Genomic DNA, 12,291 nt, shown 5'->3' on the forward strand with positions numbered 1-12,291 from the left:
GCACAAAAAATGGAGGCATTTGAACCCTCCTCTTTTTAAAATAAAGTTTAGTACTGGTTGGTTCTTTTGTTTGTTATTAGTCACTTCATAAAAAGACAAGTACAATACATATAGAGGCTATGGTATTATGCATAGCGCATATTGGTTCGCGTTGTAGACTCAAATTTTTAATTTTAAAGTTCTAACGATTAATTCAAACCGTTTAACATAATCTCTATATGAATATATGCTTGTAAACTAAATTTTACTATTTTTTTAGAACTTTTTAACTATTTTTTGAGATGGGTAGGAAATCACTTGATCTGAAATTTTTGAACCATCCAAAAAAATGTGATTTTCTACCCATCTAAAAAAATAGTGCAAAAAAATCTAAAATTTAGTTTACAAGTACATATTCATATAAAAACATATTGAATTGTCCAGATCGACGGTTAGAATTTTGAAAACAAAAATGATATGTAGTACAGATCAATCCACCCTATGCATAGTACCATATCATACAGGGGTGGAGGCAGAATTTTAGATAATGGGGATCAAAAACATCAACAACATATTTTTTTAGTAAAGTAATAATTTCAACATTTACATCCTTGAAGTATAAAAGTTTTGATAATCCAAAAATGTCTCATCTCCAACAGAAAAAAATAAAACATTAACTATTGATAAACAACAAAAATTGACCTAACACTTTTCATCACCGCAAATTTCACATTTATTATCACTCAATCGTATTATTCGAGTTCTCATTTTCTAAAAACAAATTAAGATGATACTATCACTGACCTCCTCAAACAATTCTTTCTCAACATATGCTATTAAGCAATCATTCATCCATTGATCACACATTTTATTCCGCAAATTATTTTTAATGAATTTCATTGTGGAAAATAATCTATATACAAACGACAACAATACTTTAGTTGCAGGTGTTGTTGAAAAATTGGGACCAATTTGGGGACATAAGTGTCAAATTTCATTGCACGTTAAAAATAAAATTTAAAATTTCAGTTTTGAACTAGTACTTTTTGATTTGATACAATGTGTAGGAGTAATATGATTCTTAGAAATTCTTACTGTGATGTGAAATTTCAATTAGAATCTTAACCACTCTAAAGAAAGTTCAAGATGGAGAATGAATAAAATACCTCTCTTTCGGTGCTCTTCTGAGATGAGAGTTTGCTTCTTAAAAAAATTCATTAAAGCAAGATAATTGAATTTGGACATTTTGATTTTGGGGGCAATATTCTGTGAGAGACTGGGAGTTGGAAAGTGTTGGATGAAGAGAGAGTATGAGAGAAACATATAAAGTTTCTCATCTTTTGAAAAAAAAAGATAATATAAAATGATATACGTTCCTAAGTTGTACACAGTTTAATAGTCTACTTTTTTTTTTTTTTGAAAAAAGTGAATTCGCATATGAATTATCATACATCAATCTGGTATCAACAAGGAAAAAAAATATCGTCGACAGCAGGGTTCGAACCTGCGCGGGCGAAGCCCAACAGATTTCAAGTCTGTCTCCTTAACCACTCGGACATATCGACTTTATGTTAATTTTGGTGAATTGTTATAAATATATAATTATTATTTATACTTTAAGGTCAATTTTTTACGGTGACACCCCTGAGGTACACTAATGGTCAAACAAAACTTTTAATTTTGACAAAATATATTTCCAATTGGAAAATGAGAATGCTCATTCAAGATGCTAGCACAAATTCAGAAGTACTGAAAAGAGAAATCTGTTGCACAAATTTGAATGCATGAAAATGGTGGATCCTGTAAAAAAAACATACTGAATGAACGTTAGGCGATTTACTACCGGCGAATGTGAGCTCCTCTTTTCAATTTTATATTCTTACTGTTTTTATTTAAACAAAAGAAAGATGAGTAACACTATAATAAACTTAAAACTTAATAATACTCTTAATGTTATATATTTATTTAAGACCAACTTCTCCAACTTCTAATTGAAGTTGACATGACAAATTGTGATCTTAATTGAGTTCATAACGAACTTTTTTTTTTTATGAACTTTCATTCTGACATGAATGAGGATGTTGAAAAACTTACATTTCAATCTAGATCATAATTAGAATCCAATAAATTGTTTACATTTCTTGATAACTCCTAATTTTTCTATCCACTTTATTAATTAGCGCTATTCAGTGGCACACAACACAAAACTGATATCATTTAATGAATTAGTGATTGCTTCTTATACTAATTCAGAGAGTTTGTACAGGAGTTGATTTAATAATTCCATTATATATTATCCCTTTTAAGATTGGCCCTTGACTTTTTTAAAGCTCACCTTTTACCCCCTGTGATTTTTGTAACACAAAAATGGATTCAGAGTGTCGGATACTACACAAAACAGACACGGTGAAGCACATTTTCATTAAAAGAAGGCATGACATTCATATGGACATGGCTAATGAATATTATAAATATTTTCTAAAGTAAGAATGTTATCAAATATTTTCAAAAATAAATTATTTTCTTCTAAAAATAATTAAGAAAAATCTAAAACACAGGAAAATATAAAATTTCGGGTATTGATTATTCCTCGGGAGATTTCTTTCTGTGAATTGAAGTAGTCGTTGGCTGATAGAGACTTGATGTTGTTGATTTCTTGGATTGCTATTTTCATTGCTTGTTGTTGAGAAACCCTTTTGCCTTATTATCACTTCTGTGAAATGCAAATATATAGGGTTTATTCTCTTACTGATACTGACATCGATCTTCTTAATTAAGCTGATATTGTTGATGTTTGAACAATTATATTAATTTGAGTTGCAAATCACCTCTAAACCCTGAAACATGTTTGTACCAGCATTATAGTGGTTATTTTGGCTTTGTCTCACTGATTAAGTCTCCTCTTTTCATTCTATTTTGTTGTTGTGTTCATTCAATTCATACCAACCACATTTGATACATTGTTCTAGACTTGTAGGAAAGGAATTGATTGTGTTCTCATTCAATTTCTACTTTTAAGTGAAGCTTTTCAGCTTTGCTCCTCTTTATTGTCAGATCATGATAGGAACTGAATTGATACCTGAATTGTAAACTTGAATTTGATTGATATTATTGATTCAGGTGTTGTTGAATTGTAAACCTGAATTGTAAACCTGAATTGTAAACTGAATTTCTAATTTGATTGTGTTGTTGAATTGAATTGGAAAAACAAGCTTGATATTTAATATTTGGGTTCTGGATTTCTGGTGTTGCCTTGTGTACTTTGTTGTTTACTGTGATTATGCCTTTCAGCTTGATTTTAACTTGTCACATGAAATTAATCATATTTTTTTTTGCCACGTTACACAGATTCTGTAGTATCTTTAACACATGTATTAGTAACATTGTTACGCAAGTGATGCATGCATAGATCGATTAAGCCTATCAAGTATCAATTGCTTTTAATCATTTCACCAAGTATGTTAAATCACCTTTATTAATTAATTATTACTACGTACGCCAGCCAGATAAAAGTGATTAGAAGAAAACATAAGTGCTGTTGTTAGGTTGTAATTATTTCTAATTAAAAAAATGGTACAGCTAGATCTATGACTATAGTTAGGTAAGATGTTCAGTCATTATTCAGTTGACTATCAGTATATTACATAAAGAATTTATGAAGAAGATCACATACAAATTAATTAAAGAATTAAAGATACACATCACATTAAAAAATTATGATCTAGTAATATATACTTGTATCTTATTTAATAGAAAAACAATTCATTGTTAATTGTGTGACTGTTGGGGAGTGCTGATCAAATAAAATTAAAATACAACATAGCTGAAAGAAAATGATTGTACACCAGAAAACCCTTGTTATTAATTTCAGGGTTGTCATAAGCATGCTCCTGAAATTCGGGTGATGATATTAAAATAACTCAATTTTATATTAACACAACATTATCAAAATATTTTACTATATAGACAATTTTACCCTTCATTAAGTGTTTCCTTTAAAAACTAATTCTCTCTCATATATTAGCACATAATTGTATTTCCTTAAAGTTATGTTTTATAAAGTATGTTATTTTGTTTAAAATATGTTTTTCCGTCATATATTATTTTAAAATATGTTCTTTAAAAGTTACTATAAAACATGTTTATAAACTTTATGTTATCGTAAAATAAGTATTCATTATTTATTTTCATCAAATCTTTAAGATTTTTTAAGGGAATTACAACAGTGAATTGATTTTATTATATTATTAAAATCTATCAGCATTGTATATATCGATTTATTATATACAACTTTACAAAAAATTTTTTAACAATCTACTATAAAAAAATTATTTTGTCTATTAACATTTTATCTTCTTTTTTTACGCAATAACACTAATAAAATGACATGATTACTTATATAAAAATAATTAATTACAAAACATCAATAAAAAATTCCTAACAATTTTAATTAAAATAGACTAATAGATTATAAGTATCAAAACTCAGAGAAAAAAATATATAAAAGTAAAAAAAAATCACGTATTAAAGCGAGTGTATCTTCCGATTTTTTTATTTATATCCAAAATAAAATATAAATTTAAAAAACTAACCAACTAGCTAATAAAATTGCAAAACTATCCAAACCGGTTAACCATTAACCGGACTCAAATCAAATTTCCGGTTATTGGTTTCCCGGATCTATTGAAATAGTCCGGTTAACCATTAACCGGAAATTTGATTTGAGTCCGGTTATTGGTTAACCGGATTTGTGAATTTACCTTTTTTTTTTTTCTTTTTTTTTTCTTTTTTTTTGAAAACAGAAATTTTTTATTTTATTTTATTTTTGTATTAAAATATTAGAAATGTTGAATATATTTCTTTGAAAATAAATGGAATACAATATAATTTGATTTATTAGAAAGACTGCAACTAATAACCCGGATCAATATTTTTCAGGCCGGATTTTTCGCGGCTGTACGAAAAATTAATATATTTCTTTATGTGCTATTGGAAAAAAATAAAAATGCTTAGATTCTGAGTTATTGATCCCGGTTCAAAAGTCACTTCTATGCAATCTAGAAAATATTGTGATCCTTCTAGGACATTTAATTTATGAAAAGTTGTTTCTATTTTTGAAAAAAAAACAAAAACTTTAATTTATTTAATAATTGTTTTTAAAAAGAATTCTCAAAATAGATACAACTTTTTATAAATTAAATGTCCTAGAAGGATCACAATATTTTCTAGATTGCATAGAAGTGACTTTTGAACCGGGATCAATAACTCAGAATCTAAGTATTTTTATTTTTTTCCAATAGCACATAAAGAAATATATTAATTTTTCGTACAGCCGCGAAAAATCCGGCCTGAAAAATATTGATCCGGGTTATTAGTTGCAGTCTTTCTAATAAATCAAATTATATTGTATTCCATTTATTTTCAAAGAAATATATTCAACATTTCTAATATTTTAATACAAAAATAAAATAAAATAAAAAATTTCTGTTTTCAAAAAAAAAAAAAAAAGAAAAAAAAAGAGAGGTAAATTCACAAATCCGGTTAACCATTAACCGGACTCAAATCAAATTTCCGGTTAATGGTTAACCGGACTATTTCAATGGATCCGGGAAACCAATAACCGGAAATTTGATTTGAGTCCGGTTAATGGTTAACCGGTTTGGATAGTTTTGCAATTTCATTAGCTAGTTGGTTAGTTTTTTAAATTTATATTTTATTTTGGATATAAATAAAAAAATCGGGTGTATCTTAATATAAAAAAAAATTACAAAAAGAGAGAGTTAAATATGTACTTGGACTTGACTACTTAAAACCTTAATAAAATTGAATGTTCCCTTGTGTAAATTATACAACTATATTTCCATTAAAATAAGTAAGATCAACGAAATTTTGTAGCTTTTGATTTTACATGAAGTCATGAAATGCAAAATATAAAAAAAAAAAAAAAAAAAAGGAAAGAAACTAGCAATTATAAAAACCAAATAACTTAATGATCACTATATTAATTACATTATGAAAAAATATAGTAGTTAGGAAGACATTTAATGAGAGTTAAAATTATTCATATATTAAATTTTTATAAAGATGTTGTGTTAATATAAATGTGTGTGGTGTCAATATGCCTACCTTTTTTAAAAGAAAAAAAAAAAAAAAAGAGAGAGAAGAAGAAGAAGATGCACATGAGCATGATTTCATTAATTAGTATTATTTTCTTCTAATCTTGATAGGTAAAATAATCAAAACCATTATAGATTTATAAATGAAATAAAAGAGGGAAAGAATTAGGGAATTAAATAGTAGGGGATATATATCCAGCAAAATATTTTGAGCGCTGCACTATATATATTGTTAGCACAAGCAGATAATTATTTCTTTTTATTTCTCGAGAAAGAGGATGGAAATCAAGTCATCTAATTATATAATATTTATAAAAAATTCTTTATTCAAATTTCAAACTCATGATCTTATATACGAAAAATATTATCTTTTGTCATTAAAATAAAAATGACATATATATTCAATTTAATTTTTGCTATTATTGTTTCTTGAGGTATATTTAAGTTTCAGAAAATAGAGTGATGAATATATATGGTTCAAAGGACATAATTAGACCCATCGGAACAAGCATAACATTAATTTGAATTTGGGGCAATAATATTGGAAAGGTTGAGGTGTTATTTTTGTTGTTATTAATATATCGTCATTATCATTGAAGCGAACTATTCCGTGATAAATATTTAAATAAATTCAATTTTAAAATTATTAAATTGAATCATAACATTGTTAAGTTAAATTATAAAGTACATTTATTGCTTAATTCGGTCTGAACTGGTTAAAAAGCTATCTTTTGCATTAAATTTTCTGTTCTGTTATCCTTTCGTTGTTAATATTTCGGGTCCAGCAAATTTAGGGGTAAATATTTTAACAGAGTGATTTTGGCTTCATGCAGCGCATTAACTATATACAGCGATGTTTTGTTACTATAGTCCGTGCGCTGCATGAAGCCAATACTGATCTGTTAAAATCATTACCCCAAATTTAGTCAAGACCTATTCAAATAAAAAAAAATATAATATTACTAAACTGAATTATATATATGTTAATGATGATGATAGTGATGAAGATATTATTATATAAATTTCTATGTATGGCTGGATTTATGTATTTATAGGGCTGGATTTATGTATTTTTCATTTTATTTTATTTTATTTTTTACGAGCAGGATAATGTATTCTTCGTAAATTCATATATATATATAGGGCTGGATTTATGTATTTTTCATTTCATTTTATTTTATTTTTTACGAGCAGGATAATATATTTGCAACATTTATTGTGATATTGGCATGTATTGCTATTATTACATACAATTAAGTATCTCATGATTTATCTAATTTTTCTAAATGATAATGCATTTTATGCAATAAATGTCACAATCTTGCCATTATAACGATGACAGCGATGTAAATTAATTGTGAGAAACGAAGATGTGATAATTGTCAGGACATGGCATATCTGATATCTCCTACCCAAATGGAAGACTACTTAATTAAATTATATGGTTCATGAATGTGACATGACAATGCATGTCTATACATAATTAAATAATTAAATAAACTGTACTTTGGAACTTATATCTCTGTTATTTCATCAGTAGTTGGAGTACAATTTTGTAATTACAATATGAATGATTAATATTCAAATTGGTAATTAATATTAAAATTTATTTGTTATTTTCTAATTAAATTTTACTCAGAAATTTAAGAGTGTGCTCCATAACTACTTCATTACAGAAATCAAATGAAAGAAAAGGGTGGAGAACAGGCAAGGCAATGAGTCATCTTATCTGAATCCAAATGATGAGTCACAAAAATTGCTAAATTGGTATGCAAAACTCATGTTCTCTTTCTTCTTTTTCCTCAATCTTCTTCAAAACTTACAGTTCTAAAGCAAGTAACCAGGTCTAGTCAGATGCTGCCATGCTTTTTCTCCACTCAATTTTCTCTTCTAACCAGTGTTCTAAATAGCGGTGCTATAGCGTTTTTGAACGTTAAACGCTAAGTTATGGGATATAAGTGTGTTATTTCAGCTATGACCACTATAGCGGTAATAGCGGTCCGCTATTTGCGCTACACGCTACGTACTATAGTGCACGCTATGCTACCTTGGCTTTTATTTAAAGGTTTAAACTGAAATATATTTTAAGGATAATTTTTTTTCAAGATCCAAATTGTTTTTGCTTTTAAATAGAAAATGATAGATAGTTTATATCATGATGCTTATGTTTTTTTAATAGAAAAAATATATATAGTCTATGCCATGATATTTATGTTATTTTAAATGGAAAATATAGTTTATGATATTATTAGAGATATTTAAATAGCAATTTAAAATTTGTACTGGTTCAATATGAATATTTTAATTCCTTAATCAACTTTTTGTTACTTATCGCTCTATGAGACTTTAATAATGTTGATAATTAGTAGAAATATAAAACATAATTTTTTTAAACAAAAAATGCTATGTAGGATAGCTTTCGCTATAGCTATGCTATTCGCGATAGCTTTTCTTTTTTTAGCCTTTCCACAATGATGTGATAATCACTATTTAGAACCTTGCTTCTAACAATGTCTAAAGCAGTCGCAGAGCCGCATGAGGCCAGAAGGAGGCACTTGCCTATCCTTGACCTAATTTTTTTTCCCAAACTATTCTTCTTTTTTCACGTTTTTTAAAATAAATTACAAAAAAATATTTATATTTAAAACAATTATACAATTATACTCTATTTTTAAAGTTGTACCCATCATGTTTAATTCTGGTTCGGCCTCTGCACTGAAGCATGCATGTCCTAATTAAGTAGCTCACAGTTGAAGAAATCAAGGTCACTTAATTTGCAAATAAAGATGTAATTAATGTTAGGCTCCAATCATGGTCTACCTAACTGATAATTTATTTTAAGATATTGCACTAGCATACTTACTTGAAAAACAATTAGAGTAGGAGAGCATGCACGCCAGCACATATATATTTTGACTGGATCTAATCTTTGCACGAAGAACAGTTCAGATCTGATTTTTTTTTTAAAAAAAATATATATATATATATAGACGTGGTGGATTTCTTAGAGGGTAGGAAACAGTTAAGGTGTCAATTTTGTAATTTAAAGTTAAATCTAACCATATTTGTTATAAACTGAACAGTTAAGGTGTCACTTAGTTCTGACATTAGTTAAACTAATGAGAACCTTTTATTTTTTTTAATAATATTGACATATCTAAACTATAAAGAATTAATATATTAATAATTTCATTTTGTTTTCTCTTCTAAGAACCTGTTATCAGTTATTATGGTTGTCATAATTATCACTTAATTCTAACATTAGTTTATCTCTAAGCTCAAACCATCATTGGTCCAGTTGGCAACCCATAATATATGGTCTCCTTCAACTTAAATTATTCATTCTGAAACCTATATTTAGGTATGCTTAAATCTGATGTGAAAGGCGTTGGTACGTACTAATTAATTGAAGACCTCCAGTTTAATTAGAAGGCAACAATAGGATTGAATTTGACACTATGGAGCCATTTTTCTGTGGCTCTCTATCTTATATAATTATATGAGGCATTCTATGTGACATGCTTGACTTGGAAATATTTTATAAAATCAACTATTAAACAAAACTTGTATAGGAAAGCCTACAAAACTTTTCTTTGTATATGTCCTTGTCAATTTCAGGAACGGATTCAGGATTTTTGTCAGGGGAGCCAAAAAAATATCGAATCGGCTTTAAACTCATTAACTAATTGGGTACTCAATAAAAAAAAAAACCTTTGACTTATACTTTTCAATGCCCTGACTTGTAATTTCTGATGCTTTAACTTATAATTCTATATATATATAAAGGTTGGCTACTCTACTTCCATAAACATATATTAGCATATGCTTATAACTCGTTTTTGCATTTTCAATGTCCAAATGGTTGATCTGAAGCGCTAAACATGTTCTCCATGTTAATATGTGTTTGGAGACCAAATTATATATTTTTTTGAATTTTTGTACTATTTTTTCAGAATTTTTCAAAACAGGGTTTTTCATTTTTTTTTTTTATATTATTTTTTAATGTTTTTATGGCTGTTTTGAAAAATTCTGAAAAAATAGTAAAAAAATTTCAAAAAATATAAAATTTGGTCTCCTAGCACATATTAACATGGAGAATATATTAAGCGCTTTAGATCGACCATTTGGACATTGAAAATGCAAAAAGAGTTATAAGCATATGCCCACATATGCTTATGGAAGTAGAATAGCCAACCCCGCCCCCCCTCTCTCTCTCTCTCTCTATATATATATATATATAGAGTGGCTAAATTGCTGCCGGCAACATTTCAGCCAAGTGTTGTCGGGGCTATATTTTATTATGTGATGTTCAAAAAAAAATTCAAGCCGTTAGATGTTCAATCTATATTAAAATCTATTTGGAGACCAAATTTTATATTTTTTGGAATTTTTTTACTATTTATTAAGCTAGTTTGAAAACCGCTGTTTTCAGTAAATTTCTGTAGTATTGAAAACAGCAGTTTTCAAACCAGCTTAATAAATAGTAAAAAAATTTCAAAAAATATAAAATTTGGTCTCCAAGTAGATTTTAATATAGATTGAACATCTAATGGTTTGGATTTGTTATTTGAATATCACATAATAAAATATAGCCCCGGCAACACTTGGCTGAAATGCTGCCGACAACAATTTAGCTACACTATATATATGTGTGTGTGTGTGTGTGTGTGTGTGTGTGTGTGTGTCATTTAATATGTTGAGCGTTATTTACATGTAGATGTCATTTAATATGTTGTTTAAGGAATATTATTTGTTATTTAGTTTAATTTTTTTTTATGAAAACATGTTATTTTGTATTAATTTTTGTTTATAATATATTTCCGTTACAATGTACGAACACAATACTAGTTTAAAATGAAAGATCAAGAAAAAAAAAGTTCAAGATCAATTTGCACTCATTATATATTGCTATCATAAATGTGAGATTCAATATCAGCTTCTCAAGAAAAGTTCATCATACCGGTTTGTGAAATGATTTCTTATAAATTAAAGTAAAAAAAAAATAATTTGGTTCTTTCTCTCTGTGAGACCATAATAAGTATAATAGATAAACTTAATATAAACATAACAGATAAGCATGTACCTGTCAGCTGGCTTTGAAGATTGATAATATTATTATGTATGTATATTTGTGGTCAACATTAATGGAAGGTTACTATATTATGAAGAATCACATGACACATGCATGTTTAAATCAGTGGTTACTAATTAAATATAGTGACCATGCTAGTAATCTGTTATAAGACAAAGAAGTAATAAATTAAGAGATTAAATATTTGAGTAAGGCTTGGGTACTATGAATAGCATAGAGGGTTACGGTGCTACGGCTCAATATTTGAGTTTTCAAAATCCTAACGGTCGATCCGAACCATTCATCTTGTTCTCCATATTAATATGTGTTTGGAGACCAAATTTTAAATTTTTTGAAAAATTTGTACTATTTTTTTAGCTAGGTAGAAAATCACTTGATTTAAAAAATTATGCACCATTCAATGCCACACCCCAAATCCAGGGTATGACAGCCTGCCGCATATATTTATTAAGACATATATATACGCAAGGCAGTGGATCTTTTATATGCATTACCAATAACACCATTACATAATAACCACATCCCTTTATTCCTTACAAGATTTATCTGACAGAATACGACAAACTATAATTTAGAATTGTCTCCCGCATCCTGTCAGTTTCAACCACCCAAATCTCCAATTTCATGTGGTTATGCTGTCAGATGCAATTCAGAACCGTCTCTCTGTATTCGTGTAATAAACCTGAAAATGACCCAAAGGGAGGGGGTGAGAATAAACTCTCAGTGCGAAATTTGCCACAGTTAGATTATTGGACTTGCAATCAGACTCCATATTAAAAAATGAAACCATACAACAACAATTCAAATCAATTCATATTCATAATAAAAAGGAATGCATATGCTCGACAACAATTAATCAGATGAATCACAGTTAACGGAATTTTCAAGATGAATTTCAAAAACAACACATATTTTGGCTTAACTCGACTCATTAGGGCTTGTAGCAACTACAGATGTTCTTTCGAGCTGGACCCTTTATCAAACCCTCGTCTGTAGGGTTACTGACACCTACAGACATACCACCGAGCTGGACCCTTTATCTGACACCCATATGCAATTGCTTGGTTTAACAGTTATTAAGGTCTGGTTCAAGTCACATAAAGA

At 28.2% G+C, this 12,291-nt stretch overlaps 1 non-coding gene across 1 annotated transcript; it reads right to left on the reverse strand.

Moving 5' to 3' along the window:
• Positions 1–1,462: 1,462 nt before the first annotated feature.
• On the reverse strand, positions 1,463–1,544 carry TRNAS-UGA (transfer RNA serine (anticodon UGA)). Its single transcript has one exon. It is a non-coding gene; the product is annotated as a tRNA-Ser (tRNA).
• Between the last annotated feature and the right edge of the window lie 10,747 nt (positions 1,545–12,291).

The sequence above is a fragment of the Carex rostrata genome, chromosome 23 (genome assembly GCF_964058835.1).
Source record: "Carex rostrata chromosome 23, lpCarRost1.2, whole genome shotgun sequence".
Taxonomy (NCBI): domain Eukaryota; kingdom Viridiplantae; phylum Streptophyta; class Magnoliopsida; order Poales; family Cyperaceae; genus Carex; species Carex rostrata.